The sequence below is a fragment of the Moschus berezovskii genome, chromosome 22 (assembly GCF_049115385.1).
Source record: "Moschus berezovskii isolate FMDL1 chromosome 22, NW_MosBer_1.0, whole genome shotgun sequence".
NCBI lineage: Eukaryota > Metazoa > Chordata > Mammalia > Artiodactyla > Moschidae > Moschus > Moschus berezovskii.
Window position 1 is genome coordinate 48,475,519 of NC_142481.1, and position 16,332 is coordinate 48,491,850.

Genomic DNA, 16,332 nt, shown 5'->3' on the forward strand with positions numbered 1-16,332 from the left:
AATTTTTCATTAACTCCGATTTATTTTTTCTTTTGTTACTTACATAAAATTTTTAACCAAAGTGTGTAACACTGGGGATGACCCTCAGTGTTCATTGTGAAACAATAGCTTCTTTTTTACATACAGCAGTCATCTGGCTCTGGCCGGGTGTATGTAAGACATTGTAGGTCTTATTTGGTAATTGACCATTTATTTGGGAAGTCCACATGAAGGTACTGTTCAACAGTTACATCAGTTAGGTCTTGAGTATTTTTCCCCAAGTACTGATTATACCCACTCATTTTCTTTCTTTTTCCTTCTAGTTTTATTGAAATATAATTGACATACAGTACTGTATAAATTTAAGGTATGACAACATAATGATTTGACTTTCACACATTATGAAATGATTATTACAATAAGTTTAGTGACCACCCGTCATCTCATATAAATAAAAACAGTAAAGAAATGGAAAAAAATAATTTTTTCTTGTGATGAGAACTCTTAGAATTTACTCTCTAAACTTTTATGTAATGTATAGCTGTGTTAATGACATTATATCCGTAGTACAATTCAACCCTACTACTTATAACTGGAAGTGTGTACCTTTTGACTGTCTTCATCCAATCCTCCCTCCCGACACCTCTGCCTCTGGTAACCACAAATCTGATCTCTTTGGCTGTGGTTTTGTTTGGTTTTGAAGTATAATTGACTTGTAACACTGTGTTAGTCCCTGGTATTCAACATAGTAAGATGTTTCCATACATTTCGAAATGATCACTGTGATAAGTCTAGTTGTCATGTGTCACCATATAAAGGTATTACAACATTATTGTCTATTCCCCACATGGAGTATTCCCCACACTGTACATTTCATATCTGTATTCATTTATTTTGTAACTGAAAGTTCATTACCTTCATGTCCTTCATGTATTTCTCCCATCTCCCAACCCCTTCCCCTTGGCAACCACCTGTTCGTTCTCTGTGTCTATGATTCTGTATCTGTTGAGTTATGTTTGTTCACGTGTTTCTTAGATCTCACATACAAGTGGTTCTTGTTCAGTTCCTCAGTTGTGTCCGACTCTGCGACCCCATGGACTGCAGCTCACCAGGCTTCCTTGTCCTCCACCATCTCCCGGAGCTTGCTCAGACTCGTGCATTGAGTCAGTGATGCCATCCAACCATCTCATGCTCTGTCGTCCCCTTCTCCTCCTGCCTTCAACCTTTGCACATAGTAAATGATTCCATGTGTGGAATCATACACTATGTCTTTTTCTGTCTGGCTTATTTCACTTTGCACAATACCCTCTAGGTCCATCCATGTTGCTGCAAATGCAAGATTTCATCCCTTTATGTGGCTGAGTAATATTTATACATTTTAATACATATATATTATACATATTTTGGTTTTGGTTTGGTTTAGTCACTAAGTTCATTAATATATATTATATAGAATATGAATATATGTATACCACATCTTTATCTATTCACTGATAGATAGGCACCTGGGTTGCTTCCATAGCTTAGGTCTTATTTTTAAAATGTTAAATTAACATAGGGGTACATATATCTTTTCAAATTAGTGTTTTTGTTTTCTTCGGGAAAATGAATTGCTGGATCATGCATATGGTAGTTGTATTTTTATTTTTTTGAGAACTCTTCATACTGTTTTCCGTAGTGGCTGGTATACTCATTCATTTTCCTGCCTTTCTTTATTTATGACACATAGTAAGTTATCCATAAACCTAATCTTCCTTTTTTGGCTTATTAGCTCGGAAGTTTTATAGTCTTTTATTGTTAAGTAAACAGAGTTTATATTAATATAAATAGCTGGAGTTTGATTACAAAAGATGCATGTACTCTAATAATAAACACTTCCTGGAATTCCCTGATGAGCCAGTGGCTAGCACTAGGTACTTTCACTGCCAGGGTCTGGGTTCGATCCCTGGTCAGGGAACTAAGGTCCCATCAGCTGAGCAACTCGGCCAAAATAATAACAGTAAAAAACTCCCAAAGTCTTGTGATTAATTCATCTCCAATTGCAAGGGATTTGAATAAATTCTGAAGCCCACATAATCTGATGCAGGCTTCTAGAGAATATTGTTAGCATAATTCTGGTCTTTAATTTCTGAAAATTCAGTTAAATCTCTATCAAAGTGGGACAATTGGGTCAAGCTAAAGATGCTAGAAGACCTGACTTCTCAGCTATAGGAAGGAAAGTGCCTAAGAAAGCTCTTTAGCCAGGGTAGGTTAACCTTCCATCAATGATGTACTTTAGTCTGTGTGTAAACAGCTAATTCCTTCTTGTGAACCACAAATTATTGTCTTTTCTGTTAGGAATGCAGTACATAACCATTAAAAAAATCAAACCTTACAAAACTATGTGACTTAGAAAAATGAGTAATGCAGTGCTCCCATCCAATCCCATGTCCATGAGACAATGAATACAAATAGATTTGTCTTTATTCTTCAAGATTTTAAAAAATACATATAGAACCAATTGGAATTCCCTGGTAGCTCAGCTGGTAAAGAATCCACCTTCAATGCGGAAGACCTGGGTTCTGATCCCTGAGGTGGGAAGATCCCCTGGAGAAGGGAACAGCTACCCACTACTCTAGTATTCTGGACTGGAGAATTCTGTGGACTATATAGTCCATGGGGTTGCAAAGAGTTGGACATGACTGAGCGACTTCCACTCTTGCTTTTTTCATAGAACCAAATCTTCCATCTTTAATCCTCCTCCCAGATGCAACCGTTTTTACCATTTTCTCATGTGTTTATATAGAAATGGGATAGAACTTATTTTACAACTTTCCTTTGGTCTTATTCCTCCTTTGCCACATTTGCATCTAATACATAAAAATCTATGTCTTCTTTTTAATGATTGCTATTGTTTGAACCATTATGCATTTTTCTACTGATAGATAATGAGATTGTTTCCAATTATTTATTACAATGATATGCATAAGATCTTCATAAATACGTCTTTGTGCATTTGTACACAATGCACAGATTATAAAGTTAAGCTTCTAATGCAAAGAACACTGGCACATAGTAGAACCTAAATAAATATTTATTAAATGAGTGGTGTGCCTCTTGATCTTCTGAACCATAAGATCTAAAATAATGACCTAAATCCCTGAAAAGGAACTCCAGAAAATAATATATCCCTGTCAGTTGAGCAGTGTTCAGTTCAGTTCAGTCGCTCAGTCGTGTCCAACTCTTTGCGACCCCATGAATCACAGCACGCCAGGCCTCCCTGTCCATCACACGATCAATTTCTCAAACTCTTCACCACCAAGGACCTTATGCTGAAATACTATTTTGCTTGCCAAATTAGCCATGATGACCCACACTTTTACTTTATTAAGGAACAATTTTCCATCTTGAAGGCTATAATGTAACTCGCAGTAAAACCAAAGCTATAAAATAGGAATGCATATTTTAAAATGTCTATTTGAGAGGACATAAGATTTAGTTAGGAGAAAGCCTTTATAGACCACCTGATGAGACTTGACAGGTACTCCTTCAAGGAAACATTCCACTAAAGACAGTCCAGTATGTCTTTAGCCTCAGGTACTAATCCCAGTGCCATTGGGAACTGGACTTTTCATGTGGGTAACTGGCTTCAGCTGGACTCAAGTCTCTAAGGTTCTGGCCTTGCTCAGGCATCTGAAAGGTGGATTCTACAGACTTCACCAAGAGGGTTGAGCTGTTTCTTCAAAGGCACATCTCTTGTCCTCAAAGCTTATCTCTAGTCCTCGGTGCTCTTAATGACCAGGCTCTCTCAATATGGATGGCTGTGGCACGACAGGACAACATGGTGTCACCCCAGCCCATTCACCTTCTCACCCTATCAATCCAGAAATGTCTTATTTAAAGCTCCTTAGGTTTTAAGTCCTCTCTCACTTGATCCTAGACATCAGTCCGTGGCTAAGCACCCAGAATGGTCATCCTAGGAAAGACAAGCAGTGTTGGATATTCCCTGTGGATCCCAACAGTCTAGAGACATCCACTATAATGACCTGCTTTGAATACTTCATTTCTTGCTATCAAAAAAAAAAAAAGAGAGAGAGTTCAACTATTGGTTAGGCGCTTGTCTTAGCTGATTGCTTCAGAGATGGGAAAGTTCGAGGATCAAGTATGAAGAAGTAGTGCTCCACTGGCCATCACTCCTTTTGAAACCCTCTGACTCCTCATTTTGAGAATGGCTTCGGCCTCAAAAAGTTTGTTCACAAAGCTTCCTTGTTCTTCTTTGTATTTATTCACAGAGGACTATTGACTACATTTTTTCAACACAAGATTCCTTAGATTATTTAATGTTTGGTCCATGTATAATCTTTAGAATGCCTTTGCCAATGGTATGCATTTTTGTCTGACCAAGACATTTCAGAACAAGTTGATTAACTTTCTGTTACACTGATTAGTACACATTTGCATCTAAGACACCTTGTGATTGCAATGAACAAAAAAATACAGTTGTAAGAAGCAGTGAGGAACATCTAAAGGAGAAAGAGTCCATAATATATATTATATTGTAGTGTTGAAGGTCCAAGAGTCTTGATCCGTGAACAATCTGGGTCCAGGGGTCTGCCTGTTAAGAGTTGACACAAAGAAATCAATGCTTATAAAGAAGCAAAACTTCAGCACACAAGCTTCCCAGTGTGATCTTTACACTTTTATAAGGTCTTGAATTTGAATTCCTGATATAGTATATCCACAAGGAGAAAGACCTTTTCCTTGTTCTGTCCATGTAGACTGGACTCCAGGCTAGTCACCTTATTTCTCTGTGAGGAGGACAAAAAGTCAGACTGCTGCTGCTGCTAAGTCACTTCAGTCGTGTCCGACTCTGTGCGACCCCATAGATGGCAACCCACCAGGCTTCCCCGTCCCTGGGATTCTCCAGGCAAGAACACTGGAGTGGGTTGCCATTTTCTTCTCCAATGCATGAAAGTGAAAAGTGAAAGTGAAGTCGCTCAGTCATGTCTGACTCGTCGCGACCCCATGGACTGCAGCCTACCAGGCTCCTCCGTCCATGGGATTTTCCCGGCAAGAGTACTGGAGTGGGGTGACTTTGCCTTCTCCGATCAGCAGTGTTAGGGACTTATAAAAGGATTTTTAGGTATTTTGGCTACCTTCTTTCAATCTTCTCTCTCTGGGTATTTATACACTGGTTTTCCTCTAAAGCCAAGGGTCAGCAAACTATAGCCCATGGGTCAAGTCATCAACCACCTGTTTTTGTAAATAAAGTCTTATTGGAACACAGCCATGCTCATTCTTTCCCATATTTTCTGTATCGCTTTTGTGCTACAATAGCAGGGTTGAGCAGTTACAACAGAGACCAGGTGGTCTGTAAATCCTAAAGTATTTACTATCTTCCCCTTTATAGGTAAAATTTCCTTACTTTTAGTCCAAGGGATCAGTACCTTCTTCACCCTCAGTTCTTGTGAATTAGAGCTAAAGTTGAGTTTTTTGTCACTTGGCAAACAAACTGAGTCCTACCTGACACAAGGGTGGCCCAGTTCTAGAATCACTCTGCCTCCTGGAATGGCCTAAATCACACAGCCAGAGCAATGGCTCTAGTTCATCCCCATCAGAGAAGGACAGGAAGTATGTTCCTCTGACCAGAAGTTGCAATTTGTTTCCTGTCAACAGGATCATATATTTGAAATTCGGAGTTCCCAGAAAATCCCAGATGCATGGTCATCATCTGATGATGCCTAATTTTATATACATGTTGCCAGTGGAATATATATATATGTATATATTTGATGAGAGGGAGATAGTGCTGTGGACGAACAGGCTTAGCAGGATGGAAGCTTGCTGTCTCTCTCTACATCCCAGGGTACGGATGGTGTCCTAATTGCCAACCAAAAGCTTGGAATGACTGATATGTGCCAGGCTTAGGGCTTAGTGTTTTGCATGTGTTATATCACACGAACCCGACAATAATTCTGTAAGGTGGAAATTATTACTGCCCCAGTTTACAAGTTAACCAACCAACCAATGAGCGCTCTGATTCTTTGCAACCCTATGGACTGTAGCCTGCCAGGATCCTCTGTCCTTGGGATTCTCCAGGCAAGAATACTGTCATGGGTTGCCATTCCCTTTGCCAGGGAATCTTCCCGACCCAGGGATTGAACCCAGGTCTCCTGCAATACAGGCAGATTCTTTACCATCTGAGCCACAGGGAAGCCCCAAGGAAGCCAATTCTTAGAGATATTAAGAAATTTCAGAAAGGTCACATGGCCAATAATGAAGATAGGATTCCAATTCAAGTCCAAACTCCAACACCCAGGTTCTTCAATATGATGCTCTACAACCAAGTCAGCAAGCCTGTAAAAGCAGTAGCTCTCTCTCCACCCTCCCACCATAAGTCCTGGGTGGGGCACCCATTGGCCGGGTGTTAGTCATGTGCCATCCTTGAACCAATCACTGGGGTTAGGTGCACCAACCTGGGTCCCATGCTCATCTGGGAGCCTGAGGTGGGACCATTCTTTCCTAAATGACATTACCTGGCCTGTAGCAGTGGCATATTTTCACACAGAAGGGTTCAAGCCTGGAAGGTGGTAGCATTTTGTGTGACTGAGAAACATCAATTGTCCACATTTTGCAGGGGGAGGGCAGGGAGAGGCCGGGAGGGAGTGTGTTGCCTCCAATTCTGGTTATTGTGCTTCTGTCCGTTGTCATCTGTGACCAGCTGAAATGTTGGGAGGTCAACCCTAGAGGACCCTTCCCAACAAAGAGATGTGTGTCTATCAGGGATACAACCTGTGGGGCAGCACCTGCATAGGATCTTGACAACCTCCGAGGCAAGTCAATTGTGAAATGTCTTGGTCTCCTTCCCTGCAATCTGGTAAGAATCTGAGCCGGCTGTCAAAGCTAGTCAAAGGGTCAAAATAACTACAAGACAGCCTACAAAATAAGAATGTAGCAGAAAGAATCATCTGTAGGCTAAAACCTGCCAGTGAGTCATAAGGAAACAAGTCCTCCCCTGACTAGAGTCTGTTGTGCACGCCCATCCCTCTACCCAGCACCCAGCCCACCCTCCCACTGCACAGAACCTCTATATTGACACAGTTATCACTGGCACACGTCTATAACTTCTATTTAATCCATTGTGGTCTGTCTTGGTAAGAGGGTTTCAAAGATTACAGGCTTAAGTGTTCCTGGGTGTTAGGCATTAAACAATGGGACTGTGTACCCAGGTGTTTTGTACTTTCATCGCAGAAAACTGAAATATGAAACAAGAGATGGGCTCAGCTGCTAAGTTCAAGGACGAGTTGAACATGCACGCGCGCGCGCGCGCACACACACACACACACACACACACACTCTCACACACGGGTTCTGGGTATTGGGTAGGTAACCAGCTCCCCCTGGTGCTTAAACATTTTTGCATCTGGAAATCCCTTTCTGGGCCTCTATCTTGGGGAAATTATGACTGTGCAAGAGTCAATATAAGAATATTCATTGAAAGATTATGATTGTAAGGAATTGAAAATAACCTGAACATTCCTCCATTAAATTTTGATGCAGCCATTCAATGCATAGCATGTAGTTGCTAAAAAACAATATTGCAAAGAATGTTTTATGGCTATGTTAATTATATAATAGAAAATGCATTCACTATGATGTTTTTAAAATATATGCCTGCATAACTGTTCTGATAGGATGTACATGAAACTGAAAATAATTATTTTTCTTTGTAGTTGAAGGTTGCAGGTATTTAAAAAATTTTTATTATGAAAATATACAGAAAAGTCAAATAATAAAATGAATGTCTCTACATCTACTGCTCCAAATCATTAATTATCATCAATATTTGGCCACACTTGCTGCACTTATTTTTTCCAATAAAGAAATACATGTAGTCTTAAAACTTATACTACTTTGTTGGATAGTAATATTTCACACCTATTTTTTTTAACTGGCCTCTCTTTTCTAAAGTATTTTAAAGCAAATGTCAGACACCACTGAATATTATCCCTATATACTTCAACATGCATCTTGACATTTCTGGGACTTTCCTGGTGGTCCAGAGGTTAAGAATCTGTTTTCCAATGCAGGGGATGCGGGTTTGATCCCTGGTTGGGGAACTAAGATCCCACATGCCCCGAGGCAACTAAGCTCACAGGTCATAACTAGAGAGCCTATGCACCGCAAAAACTGCGCCCACATGCTCTGGAGCCCCTGCTCCATAACTAGAGAAGCCCAGAAGAGAAAGCCTGCGCAGCCAAAAAAAAAAGGGGTGGGGGGGTACATTTCTTAAGTGTTTGCAATGCTGTTATCACATCTAACAGGTTAACAATAAACCCTTCAATTTCTGTATTATCTGCATTATATTCTCATTTCCATGAGTGATTTTCTTTTCCTTTTTCTTACCTGTGTTTTCTAATATTTTACAAATCAATATAACAACACTTATTAAAAAGCAACCATTTAAAAAATTAGAAATCCTTTGCTTTACACACTTTTTTTTAGGAACATAGATTGCATTCAGCGGCTAAGTGTGAAATCTGATGAATCCAGCACAGCTGTAAAGACAAATAAGGGTTTGCAACTTTTTAGCAGCTTGATGATTTTTTAAGAATTCTTCTTAAGAATTTGTCAGCTGAAGTATTTTAGGGCAGAACAACATTATGAGGGAAAACCCTTCATCTTTAAGAGAGAGACAGAGACATGGAGACTGAAAATCAGACACAGAGCAAATGAGAGAGATTGATTTCCATAATCAAATATTAGTCAGGTACATCCCTATCTCAAGGTTACCCAGGAGACCCCTACTCCTCACTCAAAAATCACATTCCCACCTTTAAACAAAACTAGCCCCAGCCTCACTTACTGCTCTGATAAACCAGGCAGCAGTTGTGGATAGCTGTGGTGGCACCATTTCCTCCTCCAAGTTCCCTTCACTAAAAAGTAAGCTGAGTGTTTGAGCATCTGTAGACCATATATGTGTGTGTATATATATATATGAAACGCTTTTCCCCTAGTTTTTCCTTATGTGTACACTAACATATGCTTTGCCTGCAGCAATAGGAGCTTAACTCCAGCTAACTTGGCCAAAAGGGAGACTTTATTGGCTCTTAGGATCCAATAGATTAGATAACCAAGCCATGGGAACAGCGGGGATGTAGCTGGGGACACTGAAAGCAACTGAAGCAAAAGGGCAAAACCCACGAAGTCCTTTGGACTGTGAATTCTCATCCCTGCTTCTCTCTGAGTGTCAGTTTTGTTGTCTCATTGATGACCACTTTCCTCTATGAGACAAGATCCATGTTTCCCTTTAGGGCTTGAGTTTTATTTTATAAAAATAATTTAGCCTTTCAAGAATTAGACTCTGTGTTTCAAATTGGACAATCCTGGGAATGGACTTACCCACCTGCAGTCCAGGGGTTGCAGAATCACCTTAGAAGGTGCGGACTCACTTTAGGGTGAGGGAATCCTCTGATGTGGGGGAAGAATATTCCCAGGACAGGGTGAGTCTGATCAGACAATACTGAGATGTCCACTACTGCACTGTGTATGGCGATTGCAATTGCTACTTCAGTTTAAAAGTGGATCTTAGATGACTTTTCAGGGCAGTAGCTACAGATGTACTGATCTGGATTAACAGTTGCATGACATTCTTTTGGAGGGATACACAAATCCTTCATTAGTGAGTGTGTAAGTTTCTGCCCTCTTCTGCTCTGGCCAACAATGCTGGCATAGAAAAGTCAATTAACTACCAAATTAAGAAGAAAAAAGGGGGAATTTTATTCAAGACAAATTGAGGATTATAACCTGGAAAGCAGATTCTCAGAAAGCTCTGAGAAACTTTGTACCGGCTAGACGTTGAAGGTGCAATCATATACATTTTTGATACAAAGGAACTGTGGGGATGTACCTGGGAACTTTGCAAATGACATGATATTTTACATAAAGTTCACCAAAGATACATATCTGCCTATACAAAGTGAGCAGCAAGTCGTGGTGACCCCTTACTGATCCCCTACAGAGCTGGAAAAGAAAAGTATTCTTTTAAGAAGTTACATTGCTAGTGTCAGAAGGCAGGGGAGAGAAAAGATCTCTCCAGCTGAGCCTGCACCTTCCCTGCCTTTTGACTCTAGTAATGTAACTTCTTAAAAGAAAAATGTTCTTTTCCAGCTCTGTAGGGGGTCAGTAAGGGGTCATCTGCAATCCCATCTTTGAGGAGCTCTAGGCAAACCACTCCAGTACTCTTGCCTGGAAAATCCCATGGATGGAGGAGCCTGGTAGGCTGCGGTCCGTGGGGTCGCTAAGGGTCGGACACGACTGAGCGACTTCGCTTTCACTTTTCACTTTCACACATTGGAGAAGGAAATGGCAACCCACTCCGTTGTTCTTGCCTGGAGAGTCCCAGGGAAGGGGGAGCCTGGTGGGCTTCCGTCTATGGGATCACACAGAGTCGGACACGACTGAAGTGACTTAGCAGCAGCAGCAGCAGTTAATGTGTGGGAGAAGGCAATGGCACCCCACTCCAGTACTCTTGCCTGGAGAATCCCATGGACAGAGGAGCCTGGTAAGCTGCAGTCCATGGGGTCGCTAAGAGTCAGACATGACTGAGCGACCACACTTTCACTTTTCCCTTTCATGCATTGGAGAAGGAAATGCCAACCCACACTGGTGTTCTTGCCTGGAGAATCCCAGGGACAGGGGAGCTTGGTGGGAGGCCGTCTATGCGGTCGCACAGAGTCGGACACAACTGAAGCGACTTAGCAGCAGCAGCAGTTAATGTATAATAAGATACACACTGCACATTAGGGAGTGAGAGGAGGTCCAAACAAACAGAGAATTTTGTTTAATTTTTCTTGTCCTGCCTTAAAATAGAAATTTTACTTCATATATATCTTTCCCACATCTTTCACAAGTGGGAAAATGTCCAAGGATAAATTCCTGGAGGTGAGATTTCTGGATCAAGAGATGCATATATCTCCCGCTAATTAAGTTTTTGTTGAGTTATAATTTACTTGCAGTGAAATATACAGATTGTAAGTGAACAGCTCTGTGTATGTGAAGTCGCTCAGTCGTGTCCGACTCTTTGTGACCCCATGGACTGTAGCCTACCACACTCCTTTGTCCATGGGATTTTACTGGACAAATAGAACGCAGCAGTGTAACCCACAGCCCTGTGGAGACATGAAACAGGAAACTTTTGCTCCAGGCTATGATGGACTAACAGGCACTAGATTAAACAACCAGTTTAAACAACCAACACCTGGGGAGTGGGGGAAACACATGAACCAGTAGTTTTCAGACAATGGACAACAGGCAGTGCTCCCTGAGAGGGAACAAATGGAGGCAGCCCTGGGAGTGAAATTGCTGCATCTCAAGGCAGATGTGTGTTTGACGTTGTAAGGAGCCACCAGTTCTCCAAAGTGATTGTGTCACCCGTGAGATTTTGGTTGCTCCGTGCCTTCAGCATTTGGGACTGTCAGTCTTCTACTTCGTCACTCCAGTGGCATCTCGGTGCTTTTGATCCACATTCCTTTCCGTCCCTGATGATGTTGGGCTTTTTCCCACGTGTTCATTGTCCATTTGTATATTTTCTTCTGTGAAGTATCTGTTCAAATCTTTCCCCTGTTTTTCAATTGGGTTGTTTCTCTTATTGTTGTTGACTTTTAAAATAATTTTGTCTTTTGGCGGGGATCTGTGCTGGGTTTTTGTTGACGTGGGCGGGCTTTCTCTGGTTGCGGGTAGCAGGGGCTGCTCTTCATTGCAGTGTGCGGGCTTCCCATTGTGGTGGCTTCTCTTGGTGCATCTCCTGGGCTCTAGAGAATGGCCGCAGTGGCACACAGGCTTAGTCGCTCCATGACCTGTGGAATTGAACTGGTGTTTCCTGGTTCCTTGTTCATTGCAAAGCAGACTCTTAATCACTGGACCACCAGGGAAGTTGCTATTATTGACTTTTGAAGTTTTTTATGTACTCTTGTTACAAGTCTTTTACAAGATTTATGTTCTGAAAATATATTTTCCCAGCACGCGACTTGTCTTTTATTTCCGAATCATGTCTTTTTAAAAAGCAGAAGTTCTTAATTTTGATGTGGTTCAATTTATCAATTTTTTCTTTTAATATGTGTCTTTTTGTCCTAAGAAATGTTTATATCATAAATCGCAAAGATTTTCTCTTACGTTTTCTTCTAGAAGATTTATCATTTTAGCTCTTAAATTTAGGTCTGTGATCCACCCCAAATTTTGCATATGTGTGAGGTAGGAGTTGAAGTTCATTTGTTTACCCATGTGGATACCCAGGCATTGCAGCACCATTTGTTGAAGAGACTCGCTTTCCTACTGGATTGCTTTAGTATGCTTGTCAAAAATTATTTCATCAATACAGACGTATCAAATAAATATATGTGTGTGTGTGTGTGTGGTCTCTTTTTTGCCAAAGTGATAAACATATGCAGTTCTATTTCTGGACTCTATTCTGTTCTTTATTTTTGTCTGTCCTTAAAGTAATACCATACTGTCTTGAATACTGCGGTTTTAAAGTGGGCACATGTATATTTAATGTTGATTGTGCCAAGATGCCCTCCCCCCAAAATCGTACAAACACACACTCTTATCAACAATGTGTCACTATTGCCTTTCCCACTCTAATCAGGATAAGCATCATCAACCTTATAAACCATGAGGCCGTGTCTTACTCACTGCTGGCTCCCCATCACCAAGCACTGTGCCTGGCACACAGCTCCCAGCCAGCGCTGGATGAATGACAGGAGTCGTTAGCATTTCAATGAGTGTTGCCAACATTTATTCAGCTGCCTTGGTAGGTAACAAAGATGAGATGCTCAAGCTAAATTCCAGACAAATGAAAGCCCAAAAGATTATGTCACTAGAATTAAGGTGGAATAATAACAACAAAAATAATAGCAAAGTCTTACACAGCATTTCTGCACAAGCCTGTGTGTTTGTTGTCATGGCTCAGTTGTCATGCATGCATTCCAAGCAGTCAGAGGTCAAGACGGGAAGAAAAGGGACACAGGACAGGCAAGGAAAGTTCCCAGCAGCTTCTACATGATACTACTGATGATGACCCATTAAATTCATGGCCACACATGAATTCCCCAGGCAAGGAAACCTGGGGAATGTAGGTTTGACTTACTCAGTTCTTGACTTCTCAAGTTTGGCTTTCTATCTTTACAAACAAAAGAATCCTAATTTATACACCCTAAATCCTGAATTGGGGCTTTGGCCCTCAAAGTGTATCGTGATACTGACTCAAATAAAGGGGGATTTTGTTTTAAAATTTAAGCTGGAAATGGCAAATAGCAGCTTGCTTTAATTGTGAAGGGGAACAGGCCCGCAAAGTTCCTTTTGAGGGAGGGCACAATCCCAAATACCAGTTCCTAACTGGTGCCAGCAGGTCAAGATGAACCTGCACCCAAAAAAAATGTCCAGTCACATCAGAATTGTAAAAAGAGTTGTTTTTTTTTTTTTCAATTGGACCTACCTCATGAAGAAGCCAGTGTAACTGGACCCAATGCATTTTTATTTCAGAAAATGTGTGACTGAAAAAATAAAAAGGTTACCACTGACCAAAAAAATAACCAAATAACTAACCTGAATACTTTGTCTAGCAGAGTATGCTCAGCAGTGCTGGGAAAGAGTCCTCACTTTCTCTCCATGACATTTTCATACTGCATCTAGCATGCCAAGAGTGTATTTTTTCCCTTGATTTAAACATGTATTGAACATGTGTCATATCAGCACTACTCTAAAAATTAATCAGACTATCACAGAAAGTAGTCAATAAATAAACCACTTGCCTTGAGCTACACTGAGTTACACACACACACATGTGAAACACCTACGTTTTCCTATTCGGTGCTCACACTCATCTGATCACTCCACAAGTGGGTACTATTAGCCCTGTTTTGCAGATGGCAACATTGAGGCTCAGGGATCTCACAGCTGGTAAGTCCTGGAGCCAAGGTCAAGGTGTATACCATGATCTGCTGAGCTCTGAACTCTGCCTCAGGGGCAAAGTCCCTGGAGGTCCATGGAAAATACCTACTCCTGACCATGTTCCACAGTAAGCCATGACATAAGAATGAGGTAGGGGAATACCCTCTCTATGCACAGATGTATTATGTGGCATTATTTTTGAAAACCAAGAACTGTGTGTAATCTAAATGTTTAAGTGTGCAGCTAACCAATAGTATGGCTATTTATCCATAGAACTGATGAAGTAGCCATCCAAACTGCTCATCAGGTACTTTAATCATGTTCTAATGTTGAAGGGGGAAAAATTAGGATCCAAACACACAGCCATATAAAAACACTTTCAGGAAGAGGACAGTAAGGAATGTTAGGGGAATTCCCTGGCAGTCCAGTGGACTCCACTCTATCATTGCTGAAGGCCCAGGTTTGATCCTGTTCCCAGAACTAGGATCCCAAAAGCCATGCAGCACAGCCCCAAAAAATGAATGTCAGGCTTGATTAATTCTGGTTAGAGGATTATAGGGAATTTTAAAATTTCTTCCATGATTTTTCTAGTTTTTCCACATGAATATCTTTACTTTGATAATCAGAATATTTTTTGTTTTAGACTTATTTAATGTATACTTCTGTGCTCTGACCTAAGCATCATTAGATTCTGGTTGTTTTTACAGTTTTGAAATTGAATATTGTCAAAAGGACTTTAAGGTTATGCACTCAGAGCAAAGACAAACAGAACTGGGAGGAGACAACAGAAATCATGAGAGTCAACCCTTCATATTTATGAACTGAACCAACCTCAGATAAAAATAAATTTTTTCTAGAAAATTCCAAAAAGCAAAAGTTGAATTTGCCACACACCAACTATTTACATTGTATTTATAACTATTCACACAGCATTTACATTGTATTAAGTATTATGAGTAATGTAGAAATGGTTTAAAGTATATGGGAGAATACATGTAAGTTATATGCAAATATTGTACCATTTTATATAAGAGATTTGAGCATACCCAGATTTTTAGTATCCTAGGGGATTCTGCGACCAATCCCCCCATGGATACCAAGGGATGACTCTATATCTTCTAATCTTAGTGATCGATTTTTAAAAATTGTAGTTAGTTTACAATATTAGTTTCAGGTGTATAGCATAGAGGCTCAGTGTTTTTATAGATTATACTCCATTAAAAATTATTACAAAATAACAGCTATAGTTCTCTCTGCGGTACAATATAGCCTTGTTGCTTATCTGTTTTATATGCAGCAGTTTGTATCTCTTAATCCCATACTCCCATCAAGTCCTTTCCCCACCCTCTCCCCACTAGTAACCAGTAGTTTGTTTTCTGTGTTTCTATTTTGCTATACACATTCACACATTTATATGTATATATACCATATCTTCTTAAGCCAATCATCTTATCATGGGTACTTGGGCTGTTTCCATGTCTTGGCTATTGTAAACAGTGCTGTAATGAACATTGGGGTACATGGATGTTTTTGAATTAGTGTTTTCATTTTTTTCCCAATATTATATCTAGGGGTGGGATTGTTGGATCATATGGAAGTTCTATTTTTAGTTTAGTTTTTCTTTTGGCTACGCCACACATCTTGCAGGATTGAACCTATAGCAGTGAAAGCACTGAGTCCTAACCACTAGGTCACAAGGAAATTCCTATTTTTAGCTTTTTGAGGAACCTCCACACTGTTTTCCATAGTGGCTGCACCCATTTCCATTCCCACCAACAGTGTGCAAGTTCTCCATACCCTCTCTAGCATTTGTTATTTGTAGACTTTTTGATGATAGCCATTCTGATCAGCGTGAGATTTTTTTTTTTTTTCTTGCTTTTAGCAACAGAGAGAGCATCTTTTCATGTCCCTGTTGGCCATCTGTATATCTTCTTTGGAAAAAATGTCTATTCAGGGTATTTGCCTATTTTTGAATTTTTTTTTTACATTGAATTGTAAGAGCTGTTTATAGATTTTGGATATTAACCCCATGTTGGTCAAGTGATTTGCAAATATTTTCTCCCATTCAGTAGGTTGTCTTTTCATTTTGTCAAAGGTTTCCTTTGCTGTGCAAAATCTTTGAAGTTTAATTAAGGCCTATTTATTTTCCTCTGGGAGACAGATCCAAAAAAATATTGCTATAATTTATGTCAAAGAACGTACTGCCTATGTTCTCTTCTAGGAGTTTTATGGTTTCGGGTTTTACATTTATGTTTTTAATTCATTTTGAGTTTAACTTTGTATATGGTGTGAAGGAGGAAATGTTCTAATCTTGCTGTTTTATGTTTTCTCCTGCATCACTTATTGAAGTGACTGTCTTTTCTTCACTGTACATTCTTGCCCTTTTGTCATAGATTAATTGACCATAGGTATGTGGGTGTCTCT